This window comes from Ammodytes marinus (genome assembly GCF_949987685.1).
Source record: "Ammodytes marinus genome assembly, chromosome: 2".
NCBI lineage: Eukaryota > Metazoa > Chordata > Actinopteri > Uranoscopiformes > Ammodytidae > Ammodytes > Ammodytes marinus.
The window spans coordinates 5,832,634-5,846,629 of NC_137231.1; the positions used below are offsets into that span (position 1 = coordinate 5,832,634).

The 13,996-nt window shown below is 42.0% G+C and overlaps 1 protein-coding gene across 3 annotated transcripts in view; it reads right to left on the bottom strand.

Moving 5' to 3' along the window:
- tncb (tenascin Cb) overlaps window positions 1-10,940 on the bottom strand; it is a 52,109-nt gene extending 41,169 nt beyond the window's left edge. For all 3 annotated transcript variants that reach the window (XM_080045492.1, XM_080045491.1, XM_080045490.1), the window contains exon 1: window positions 10,661-10,940. The gene's annotated coding sequence lies outside the window, so the exon portion shown is untranslated. The remainder of the gene's footprint in view (window positions 1-10,660) is intronic.
- Window positions 10,941-13,996: the final 3,056 nt, after the last annotated feature.

Here is a 13,996-nt window from a genome sequence, read left to right on the forward strand (position 1 = left end):
TTCTGGCAAAAACTAGGCTTCATTCAGAAATAGATGAACAGAAGAAACTCAGACAATGAAGAAATCTGATTTGGCCTTTTTTTCTCCTCTTTCCTCTGCCATCTACTACTGTTTAATATGAAGCAGAACAATCACAATACGAGAATCTGAGTGTGACCCTGAGAAACACAGAGTTGATCCCTCTGTTTGGACTTCCTTGGTGAGCTCCCTGTGGCCCTGCTGGCACTATGCTAATGTGGCTGGTAGCTGGCACAGTACACATGGACTTGATACAATCTGACTGCTGCTGCTTTGTTATGGCCCCCACTTGGTTTTGCTCAATAGTTAGCTTCCCAAACAGCAACAAAGCTTGTTGTTGTGCCCGCCTTGTGGTCAAAGATGTGAGGCGAATTATACCAGGAGAAACCTACTGGCACACACACACACACACACACACACACACACACACACACACACACACACACACACACACACACACACACACACACACACACATTTGGAGGTGCAACTAATCTATACTACCCATTTGTGGATGAGTGCTGCAGGGGAACACTACTATTAGTATTAGCCACTTCTATGGTTAGAGTTTGGTTAAATTTAAGCAACTAAAACTATGTAGTTATGGAAAGGGAAAGATCATATTCATGGATTAAATAATTGTTGTGGGAGTGACATTTTTTGCTAATGAGCAATCTGGACAAGCATATCCAAGCCTTGTAGGGTTGCTTGTCATTATCAGAGGAAAACATTTTGAGTGCATGACCAAATTAAAAATAATACGAGGACAGCCTCATAAAACACGCCTCTACAAATCCACGTCAATTCTGTGTGCAACATGCATGCAGTCAGTGGTAAGCACAAAAACTTCCTTTAAGGTGCAAAATGCACTTTTTCATTGCTTTTCAACTATAATATGGGTCTCCTGTGTGACTGGACACTCTTCAAGTATGAGAAAAAACAACCCTCTTTCATCTTCTTCACCTCCATCTTTATGAAAACCCCAGTTATATTTCTCTCCCCTTACGAGGTAATAACGGGAGAAGCCACACCCCCACATTACCAAACTAACATAGCACTACCTCCACCTGTGATAAGCACAACCCCAGTACCCCTGAATCCTACTGCCAGTCCGCCACATGAGGCTGTCCTCACCATATTGAGCTGGCGGGCGGTGCCTGTTCCCCCAAGTGGGTCTGACCAATCAGAGCAGACTGGGCTTCTTGAAGGCGGGGCTTAAAGACACTCTGTTCTGTGTTCTGATTGGTCAATCATGGCATTCTACAGGTAATTTAATTACCGGTGTCAAGGATAAGGACCGTTGCTAAGTGCTTACGTCATTGTTTTGAGCGATCATTTCCACGTCATATCAATCTGCTGACAGACGTATACAAACAGTTAGTGCTTGTACTACTCCTCCACAAAACAATGGAATACTATTTCAACATGACTTTGAATGTATGTGGAGAGCAGGGTATGTCAGAGTCATGGGTTAATGTCTGACAAGACTCCAGTCAAGACAACGTGATCAGACAGACGGTGAAAAGAGGAAATTCAGCAATGGCACTGTGAGAAATATAAAAAAATGTTTTGGACACTACACCATGAAAACAGTTTTGAGTCGAAATCCAAACTACAATTTTGAACCGGAAAATTAGCATTATATGTTACCTTTAATAGTTGATATTTCTTCATGTGTTTAGGCAGAATCAACCGTGACATCCAAAGTGTTTAAAATGTACAATCTATAGAATGTCTTATTTACATTAGTCCTCTCATACCTTTCTGATTTTCCCATTAGTGTAATGTAAAAAACATTGCACCGGCTTCAACAAGCTGAGACAGCAGTTACTTCCTTCCTTTGCCAGAACAAGTGTTTTTCAGTATGTCGCCTTGAAGTTGCTTCTTTTTTTTCAAAATCCGTGTGCATGGATACTAGAACCCCTAATCCCTGGGTAAATCAAGAGAATGCATTTATCTCACACAAAGGAGGACCAAGGGGATCTAGATAAGAGTAAAACCAGGACAGTCCAGTCAGCACAAATCCCCATAAGCTATGGAATACCCCCAAGCCCAACATTGGCCTGCAAGGTTCGATCTTATTATAGTGGCTTTTTCGCTTGGCATTGATCTTCTTTTCCACTTGGATAGTGCTACACACTTTCAATGGAGAATTAATAAATCCTTGGTGGATAATTTCTTTACCAGTTTTCCCTCCCTTCCTACTGTCTCCCATCTTTTTGACACAAGTTCGACTTTCAGTTATTTGAGAGATTGACGAGGAGACTTTCTGTCTGGGAAAGATTGCAGACCTCATACGCACAAGTCTCTGGGTTTTTCTTTCAAACTCAGCCAGGGCTCCATGCTGACAAACGTATTTCTCAGTTTAGTTGAAGTTCACCTTTGCGGAGACTCTACCATATGGCAGGTCCAAGATAAATCAAATAAGAAAACTATTACTCGTTGAGCCTTCAGCAGCTATCATCTGTATAGTAGCCGCTCTGATGACAATTGTTGCCATTTGTTTTGGCATGAGAGAAAGGCAAGTGCTATCAATCCATGAAACGACAACGAGTGGTAGGTTGTTTCCTAAAGCCGACGACAATGAGTGCAATCAGCGCTTTTGTTTCGAAGGGACAACAAAGATTAGAAAAACTATCAGTGGATAATGGCAGCAATGTGAACAGATGACGCAGCATCCCACCGATAAACTCGACAACAAACAAACTGAATAATGAAGCAGCGTGCCCCACTTGGTGTGTAAAAGCTGTTAATATTCAATGACTACATACTACAACTCAAGTCCCAGGACTGTATGTTAAACAGGTCTGATAGACAGGATAAGCGTGCATGCTTTCCTTTTCATTTCTGAAGAATTTATCAAGCTTGCCTAGTTTTGTAGGTCACCCATGCCATGACAAAACCTCATGTTTGCCTCCTTTGGTACAGAAATCCAAATCTGGGTCGTTGGTATAAGGACTGAATGAAGGGCTATGGTCTGGGGCTCTTTTCACCTTGAGATGCTGCCACAAAATGACCAGCAAAGTGGCCCTCAGCAACAGACACTCATTGCCATTTCAAGAATCATGAAATACATTATTTTTTAATTCCACTTTAAAGACCAATCTCACATTTAGCAGAGCCACAGTTCCACTCCAATTGAAATCTGTTGATGGACTTACTGTATTTTTGACAATCAACGTGTCTGCTGCAAGGTGAAAGAAAAACCTGCCACATATGTCCTGAGCTATAGAGTAGGTGAATATTGATTTGGATCCTATATTTCCACCAAGGTCATAACCAGAGAGATAGCAAGCTGCTGAGGACAGCACTATATCGCTGTGAGTTATAATCATCAAACACAGAAATGAATTTCCCGGCATGGGGGCTTAGCTTGAGTCGACGGGCTCAACGCGCGATCGATGGCACAATTGTTTCTGCTTCTCAGAAGAATGAAAAAACGTTTTTTTTTTTTTTTTCAAATTTGATCACCTCACGCTCTGAGAGACACACGCCATCTTTCTCTTTTCTTTGCCTTTTATGACTGATAAGGCCAGTGAGGTTGTGCTGAACCACACAAAACCCAGACGGCAGAATAATGGAGTAAAAACGGATTGCTTAATGGCTGAGGAGATGCAGTGTTAGAAAATGTGACCAAGAGGCAATCAGTCTCGACTCATTTCATGCGAGGGAAATGACTGAGCAGGTAAGACAATGACATTAGGACACAGCTAATTGGGTAAAGACAAGTTTCTGCTCAGTTTGTTCCAGTGGAAAATCCTCCCTGCTTCTGCCAGATGCACATTTCAAAAGGCAGGTTGAGTCTAGCAGGGTCAATGCACACTTCACAGACCAACATGAATAACCATAATAAACTGCCTCATAGATTGGGGAAATAATGTCTTTTAAGGTAGTGGATAGGGTTACATTTACAACTTATAGATTTCATGTAACTTTGCCAGTTACTTAATAAGTTACCTTAAAACAATTTTAATTTTTATTGCAATTTCTTTCGGAATTTTTTAATGTATTATGTAAATTTGGCTAAATCTAACTATATGTTGTTAATTAAATAAAGATTGAACTCTGGCTTTATCCAACAACTACATTTTTTGTTATTGACCTAAATGCAAAATTACACAAAATAACAACATATAAACAAATCCTTCTGTAATAACCTAGAATAGTGCTAAAAAAATATCATGGAGAGTTTAGTTGATGCTTTAGAAGTTGAGATTTTTGGTTTGGAGTATTGAAAAGTTGAAAATCTAGCAGCTAAAGAAACTGATATTTTCCTCAGGTGTTGGCAGAGACAAAAGTTAAGCATAAAAGAAGACAAAATATTGGACTTACATTTACCTGGGGACCAGAAACAGGCCTATAAATGAATGCTAATGTAGTCTGAGTCACTTTGATGTGTGAACGGGGACCTTTTTGCGAACATCTTTAAAGCCATATAGTTTAGTCTTCCAAATTCATAGTATTCTTTAGAGAGGATACCTGCTGCTTTTCTTTTCAGACGTCAAAACGACGACAACAACCTTTCTCCATTTAACTACACCTCCACCTTTCTGAAAACTGGTGTTCTCAAACCGCAGTCATATTTTCTCCTCTTACTATGTCATAATGGGAGAAGCCACACCCCCTCACTATCAACTTAACTGAGCACAACACCCACCTGTGATAAGCAAACCCCTAGATACTAGTTAGATTCAAACAGGCAGTTAGATTTAGGGACAATCAGAGCAGACTGGGCTTTATGGAATGCAGGGCTTAAAGAGACAAGCTCTAAAATGGAGCGTTTCAGACCAGGCTAACAAGATGAGATTCAATAATGGCACTATGAGAATATAACGTATTTTCTGGACAATATACTATGAAAACAGTTTCTAGTACAAAACCCAAAAGAAAAAATTGGAATCTGAAAATGAGCATAATATGTGACCTTTAAAATGAGAGTGTAGTGAAATGACTTGACTTTGAAAATGATATTTCATACTTTACTGTAAATACAATGACTTAGGATGCCCCAATAGATTTGAGAGAAGGATTCCACCGTGGTCCTGATGAGACTTTAAGATATGGCTGATGAGGTTGTATTGATGAGTGTGAAATATATGTAATTGACTATAATAACTACATTACCATCATTTAACTTTCATGCTCCAAATGTACTTTGCATTGATAGAATAACAGCTATCTATCCCTTCTCACTACAAAGAAAACTGACATGAAATCATAAAGCATGTAAATATTTTCATGAAATCCTTTTAAACATATCAATACTTTCAGCATTTTACATTCTGCATTATTATTTCCCATATGGTTGAAAAAATTATAATAATTTCACTTGCCAAACCAAAATGAAATAGGGGAATACGCTGTTTTTGATGGATGAAAAGGAGACTTGGTTTCATCAAAGAAAGGCTGCTCTCATTGGCTCTCCACTGTGACCCCATTGGATCTGATGACACAGATAGCGGCGGGGAGTGGTGGGGGTTGGTGTGTTCATGGCTGATAAGGGGGGACGGTGGGAAGCTGGATCCGAGATACCGGCAGAAAACACTTAACTGGATACTCGGAGAGAGTGCTCTGCCAAGACTGAGCCCTATCGCGCTAACAGAACCAACCAGAGTGATTTGGAGCCAAGGTTGACACGTCTGACTGATACCGTCCCTAAAAAAGTCTATTTTTTCAACCAAAACCAATTTCCCGACTTTGACACTTAGATATGGAGAAAATGAATGTTGAGCAAACGAGAGCGATTCCCTGGGTCAATTGTACCGCAGACAGTCAAATCTCAATTGAGATTTTCACGGCATTGTGATTTGACTGGTTCGCCAGCCAGGCCCATCAATATTATTTATGTCCCTTTCCCTGCGGTGCCTCTGTCTGCCGCTGCTGTTCCTCGGTTGGGTCCAGATGGAGAGGTTGGATGCTAGTCATTGTTCGTGAGCTTCTTAACATGCTGGGTGCTGGTGACCTACTGTTTATTGGCCTAACCCCTGTGTGGTGTGGAGGCTTTGGCAGACTTCATGTGGCAGCCTTTACAGCTCATCCACCTGCTGTTTTCTCCAGACACTTGTAATTGCGTAGCCCCTATCCGTTCTACCTACTTCCCCTCTCCTCAGTTTTCACACTGCACTGCAATTACTATAAAAATCTGGCGTGTATCGGGCTGCTGTCTGTGTCGTAATGCTACACAGAGGTATTGTTGTCGACTCCTGGGACCCATCTAGACTTACTGAGTAACTAACACCCATTCCTCTCTCAGGTATAGGCAGCTGCAAGGTGAGAGCGCTATCTCCTTGCAATCGCAGAAGGGTGTTTGGCTCGCTGACTCGCTGGCTTGTTCCCCATTGAACATGTAATTGCTACCAGTGTATTTTCTTAAGTGGCACAACAGCAAACCGATATAGAACTGTACAAGTACAGTATGTGCGACAGAATGGATGAGTTGACCCACAGACCAAAGACGATTTTTGTTTTGATAAAGTCCAAAGAACGCTGAATGAACATGTAGGAAGACTCTGCAAGGTCTTTCCATGACTGCTTATTTCAGCACGTTTACACTGGAGGTTCAATGGTTTCCTTCAATTCAAACGGGATGGAAAGGTTTTTTTGAATGGAGAGCGAGCATGTTGGCTGTGATATGCGGACATCTGTTTGTCCTTGTCTGTGATGAAAGCCTGAAGCGTGTTGCGTGTCCAAATTGGGAGTGCCTTCCTTTCAGACACTTGTATGAGCCTAATGACCCCGGTGCGAGGGGTCGACTCTTCATTGGCTTCCCCGTTTTTTACCGTTTTCCCCTCATTTAAATAGTCTGCCCCTCTCAAAAAGGGCCCCCATCTTGTTCCAAGAACATCATGGCTCATGCATTCCAATGTGCGAGGTCACTGGTGGAGGCAAAAGTGTCAGAGTAAAGTGTCTAGCACATGTGTTCGTCTATTGGATGCCTCCAATGGTAGCCCTGGCAATACAAAGGCATCCCGGATCCCACAGCTCCAACATTTCTACTTCTTTCCCCCCGTCGCACATTATCTGTGAAGAGTGGAACATTAAAACCCATCTGGGATGCGTAAAACACTGGGTTTCTTTGAGGGGGGTCTTTCTTCTGTGGTGATGACTAATCTGACTGGGACTGAGTGGGAAAAAACGAAAAGACTGTGGTGACTTTAGTGGGAAGGATACACTCAAAAGTGCAAATTATAAGTCAAACAAACATTTATTTGAACATAAAGCCAGTGACGAGAGAAGGCAGGCTACTCATTTCAATCCTTCAACTTAGGCCAAGAACGTTAGACTCTGAGAAAACAGGATTTTCTCTTCCATAACCAGATTTTCCAAAGATGAGCTTAATTCAGAAATTGGGGTATTCATTATGTCATAAAACTGGCTACTTCTCTTATAAAATGAGTGATAGTCCAAATATGATTGATACGCTTTTGGAAAGAACAGCAGATTTCCCAAGTATCTGGTTGACCAGTTAGATAATACTATGTGATAAAGGTTGGATCCTTAATAAGACATGTGAGGCATTATTTTTTCTTAATACAACTTTAGTTTTTGGACAATACAGAGCTTTGAGCAAAATGAAAAGACCAGACTGTCAACTTGTTCAAAATGACCATGCCAACATGCTTTTGTCAAGCAGGTATAATGTCAACAATCATAGTTTAGCATGTTACTGAGCTAACATTTGTTATTAAGCTCTAAACACAAGGTATAGCTGAGGCTCACGGGAAGGGAGATTTGCAAGTATTTGGTCACAAACCAGACTATTAGATAAATCAAAAGTACTACATTTTGGGATCACTGGACAAAAAGTCAGGGGGCTACCAACATCATTAGGAGTCATCATCTGGGAACCATGAATCCCTTTACAAATGTTCTTAGAATATATATATCAGGCAAATATGTTATGACCACAACCAGGAGTGCACACTCTCCTGTCTTATCTTCAATATATCTGTGCCGAAGTTTTTTGGACTAGACTCAAAGTTTTGAGGACCATCTGGACCACATGTGGTCATATGCACTGGGTAGCATTAACCCAGGTGAAATAATGCAAATATGTATTCATACATTATGTCAAATCTGGTTACATTTAATTGAACACCATGATATCTAGAGCCAGCAATACATTTCACCAGAAACCAGTGACAATGTTGAATAATTGAGACAAAGGAAAGGACAGCAGCGGGAGGCAACAATGGGAGTCCGGATCAGTGTAAATTCAAGATGACATTAATTTAGTCCAATCAAAACATCTCTGCTCTTGCCGGGCGTGGGTCATCTTCAACACCCATGAATACTGTTTTCTCTCAACCACCAATGGAGGAGCTAAGTGGGGTTAAAGACAGTCACCCTCTCCCAGGACATGGTAGGGCGTTTGGGAGCTAACAGCTGTCCAAACAAAGGCCCGTTTCCCACTATTCGTTACGTTGAGTGTCACTGTCAGTGGCCACTCATATGCGTAGCCAAAGCATCATTAAATATTAATGCACCAAGCCTGAACTGCTACCTACGATCAGATAGCATGCCTATTATGCAAAGGTAGTGAGAAGAAAGTCATGTTCGACATGTTCTTGTATCTTTAAGTTGTGAAAATAATTCAAATATATACAAAAGTCTTCCACAATGGATATTTAAGATATATTGCCAGTCTGCAGTGAACCTGTGAGCAGACCTACTGAAACAAAACCAGGCTCTTTCACTCTCTGTATCTCCTCAACATACACAATTACCATCCAGCAGATGCTGCCCTGGTATCCTGAAGGTCTCCTCCATCACACGCCACACTTACATCTCCATACACACCCCTTTCTTTCTTTCATTCTTTCTTTCTCTCCTCACTGACTCACCCTTTTAACTCCCTCCTTCCCTCTAACCCTCTCTTGCTGATATGTACATAGGGGTTCCATCTTCAGGCACCATGAGGATACCATTTCCCTGAGACAGCTTCAGGGGTATAAAGTGTAAATCAGACAAACCCGCAATAAATCCTGCCTCACCTTTGAGAACTTCATTAGCTGTCAGTGGAGGATTCCGCTGTGGTCTGGCCACAGTTCTGGAGGCTTGCTCAAGAATAAGAATTGCGGCTTATTAAAAGGGACATTTTGAAAGCATAAACAAAATCTCAATCTGCTGCTGTCAAACATACAGATTAGTGAATAATAGTTGATTCACTATTCCATCTAACAACCTTTACTTTACATTTTATGATTATCTACCGGCAATCTCTGTGAGACACAACTGAAAAAATAATGAACCTGACCTGGAGATATAGGAGACTGGGAAGCACATGGAGATGAACAGTCACCGAATGTGTGCGTGTGTGTGTCTAATGCGTGCGCCTGGCGTGTATGTTTGTGTGTGTGTGTGTGTGTGTGTGTGTGTGTGTGTGTGTCAGTGAAGCTGCCAGTTTACAGCCGACAGTGTGTTCGCTGGCGATCTGGGAGAGGAACCAACCAGCAGCATCTAATGCAGAGCAGCTGCCTGTCTCCTGGGTAACACAAGCCTACTGTCTGCTGGCAACCGTAAAGTGTACAGCTGGACCAACTCCGGCAAGCAGCATACACATACACACACGCGCACACACACACACACACACACACACACACACACACACACACACACACACACACACACACACACACACACACACACACACACACACACACACACACACACACACACACACACACACACACACACACACACACACACACACACACACACACACACACACACACACACACACACACTAAACCTACCCATCTCTCCTCTGCTATCCTATCAGACCACCAGTCAGCATCAGACCCAACGCAGGCAGAATAACTCACTATATCATCACAGACTTTCATCTCTGCAGACATTGCTCTTTTACCAGCTCTTGTAATACATAAAAAATAGCCAACAAAAAGAAAAACTTTCACAGTAAAACATAATTGGCACCCAGGTGTGTGCAGTAAAGAGCAACATTACGCCAGTCTCTGAAGTCCTCGCTCGTAAAACACGAGGATGAATTGCAGAGGCTGCTGTGATGAATGGAAATATTTTTTTATTGCTACCATCGCGCACATTCTTCACTGTAGGTGAGAATACAGCATGCAGCATGGTTACAAATTTGATTGGTGATTATTAGACAGAATATGAATTAACAGCCATTTTAATTTTAAAAAACATTGAGTCATTTATCAAACAAATATATAAAGTGTTGGTTTGTTTAAGCTTATCAGATGGGAGGATTTGCAGGTTGTGTGCTGAGTATATCATGTCAAACTGGATATTTGGGGGGTTTGGACAACATTAGTTGAATTTCACTCTATTTCAGAATTTGAGATAAGCATTTCTCACTAATCTGTTTCATTCGGTAGGCTAACAAATGAATTAGTCTCACAAAAAATGCTAACAGAAGTCATCCTTGGTTGTAACCCTACAGTACAATTCATGAACATGATTACCACAACAAAATATAATTCCTCCAAAAAGTTTAAATATTAACTCATATAAAAGTGGAAATGAGCTGAGAAAAGTTACAAAGTCCCGAAGCTCTGCTGTGCAATTGTCTCAATCATCTTCATCAGATGAAGTGATCAGCCCATTCATTCCGCTCCCATCCAAACACACTGTCTCCATGCAGGTAAAGAAGGTGACTTACCTCACACACAATGCTCACAAGCCAACACTCCCAATGACTAGAAAACTGAAGCAGAAGCCGTGTTGAAGAGAGCCTTATCAGCCCGCCCCTTGACAAATGTTCTCAACCGGTCCGTATCTCTCAGTGCGCTGACAGCTCTGTCATCTTCCCTCTTCTTCTCTGTTTTCTCCAAGAGTGTTTACTGGAGTCTGTACCTAGAGAGCCGGCTGATGTTGTGCAGCCAGTGAGGAGACAGACAGAGAGAGAGGGAGAGGGAGAGAGTGAGTGAGTGAAAGAGAGAATTCCCTTTTCTCTTAAACAGTACACCCTCTGCGGTCAGACTCCACTCCCACCTACTGCTCTCTTTAAATGCCCCCCACCCATTCAGCCACTCCACAGCATTGTGACTGAAAGCGAAGGAGCTGAAACGGGACGCCTCAAGGCTGGGAAGAGAGAGAGAGAGAGAGAGAGAGAGAGAGAGAGAGAGAGGCTGAGAGAAAGAGAGTAGCACACGAAAATGGAGAGGGGGGGTGATGGAGGGGGTTGGTTGAACCATTAGCAGCAAATTGCAGCAGGCAAGCCAATGGGAAGCAAGATATGAGAGAATGCAGGGGCCTGCATTAACATAGCATTTAAGAATTTGAAAGCTGGGAGTAAACAGGGGCCAACCATGCAGCGTTTGTTAAACTGATGAGAATGCAGATCCCAGGACACACTAAATATGTAGCAAAATGATGGACTAAGCCACATTGAATGTATGGCACCAAATTCAAAGTTTAGAAAATGTTGAGTTGCTCAATACTGCTATGCTGGTAGTTTTGTATAGAAGCCCAATCACACCTGAAAAAAGGGGTACTATGAAATCCACACTATGGCCATGTTCCAATCCCCATACTTCCTTGCTATAAAGTATGGAAGAAAAAGATTCAGGACGTCCCAATGTATGCGGTCAGAAGCAACATGCTAAAAATACCCATATACCCTATTACATCTTTTTGTGATTTTTAGGGTGGAAATCAGCATGCTTTTTTGGCGATTCTGACCCACAATCCATTATGCAGCAGAAGTTATGTCACATCGACGGAGCCTCTGAGTGAAGACAACGATTTGGACCACATGGCTAATGTGGCTGATTGGCTTATGGCTTGCCTAATGGCCCATGCTATCTTACTAACATGCCAGTTGGTGTCGATGTTCAAAGTTAAATTCGGCCCAAACTATTTTTGCTGATTTATTTAAACCCTGCAAGCAACAATGTTGACTGCACCGTTTCAATGCAATGAACCGATTTCAGCAGAAAATGTTACTGCTTTGACTGCTAGTGTGACTCGAATAAAACAAACTTGCCCTGAGTCTATTCAGTTTGTTTCAGTATGGTTTGGTTAGAAACACGATTCTAACTTGAGTTTCCAATGCCAACAGTACCCTAACTTGGTAGGCCAGATTTACTGTATGATGGAAAGCGATAGCCGTGGCAACTACATAACTATTATGACATCATAGCAGCGCAACACAGTGTAGCCCACCAATACATTAATTGAATAGGAACAATGCACCACAGAAAACAAAGAGCTGTGAGACAACAATTTTCTCTGAACACAAAATTCTTCACTTTTGGCGAAGAGATTGCACAAGGCGGGTATTGTGCTCGTCCCTTCAATCCCCACGTAACACGTAAATGAAAAGTTGACCAATAGACTGATTGCTGTGTGTGTAGCTCCACCCTCTTGGGACCGCTTAGTACTCCTACGAAGGGGTGACTAAAACAGGTACTGTACTGTTATGTTATGTTGGTAGCCTCCCCAACTTTTGACAGTGGAAACGCTAATAATTGTGTGCCGTACCAAACCGAACTGTACTGCTCAGTGGAAAAGAGGCTTTAGAAATGCAACCAACTTCTGTCCACACAGTTTACAGCGCAACCAAATTGACCAGGTTCTGAAATGATTTATGTGTCCTGTTGTATCATTATTGCCATGCTTTACTCACTGTCAGACTACTTAGATCATAGATTCATACATGTTTTGTGGTGGTTTGGCCTAGAGACATGACTACACATTGGCCCCCAAATCGAAAATAGCCTGCTGCATTTTTAAGAGTTGCGTTCGTAATCAGGAAGGTGGTTGGAGGGGCCAACACCATCATTTCTCTTTCGCTTCACCATGTCAGCGATTTTGGGAGAAGGTCCTGTTGTACTAGGCCAGAGTAGACCAAAAACAATTGCCATTTGTTTTATTTCAGATGTCCTAAATCTACATTTAACACACTGACATTGTCTCAATTATACCCAGGCCCATTTGATTAAGGATTGCCATCTTGTCTGGCTTACCGATATCTCGATCCTAGTCTGATACTAGCATAAAGAAAGACAGTCAACAACAAAAGCCTTGTTCAAATGTCCAGCACTGACTGATGACTACTGCATACGGTAACATCCAAAACATGCATGGACCTCTTCCCTGATTATGTTGATGGAACAGTTGAATGGTTGCTTTTAAGCCTCCCGACTCATCCATTCAGCAGCTCTGGCGACGACCACTAAGTCGACCCCCTGACATGCCTGGATCAAACATGCGTGTCGGTAACCATCTCTTGATTAGATTTTGCTTAGGGTGCTAAAGGACGATGGTTGCAATTACCAGCCGTTCTGCACTCATGAATGTGCTGTAAACTCACAAACCCACCTCAAATAAACACAAGGAACAAAGCGTTCCATGGAGGATCCAGTGCCGCACAGCTCATATCATCACTCCTTATTCTGAGGGAAAAAATATGCCGACTTGAAAGGGCTGAGATAGGCCATCATCAAAAGATCTTGGTTGAGAGCCGGTGTGGAGGATGGAGTGACACTCATTAAGTCAGAATTTGACCCCTCAGATTGATCAGATAGGCTTTGCTGGTGGGGATGATGGTGAGGAATGATAAAGACCTTCGACAATACAGGTTCTCCGTTCTGCTCGATCGCCAACATTATTTATTGAGAATACTTTGAGTGGTGGAGATGACGCTAAATATTTATACAGTGTTTCTAATTTTATAGTTTCCTTATGAAAAAGCCTCAAGGGAATATAATTAATTTCCCAACCTTCAACGGTGGAGTCAGCGATTCTGGAGAAAGCTTGTTGTCAAAATCACTTTTTGTCAAAATCAGTGAATATCTCTTCAAAATTGGCAACCTGTCTGTATTGTGTTTGCGCTGAAAAAAAGCTGTTAATACACAGCCTAGACTCTGTAAAGGGCATGTTGCTAGCTATGGTGGGCCCCCTTTGTTTACAAACCCTTTGTTTTAAATACTCCACCTTTACTGCCCAACAGGTTGATAAAGACCAGTGGTATGTGAGTTGAGATCCATGTCTC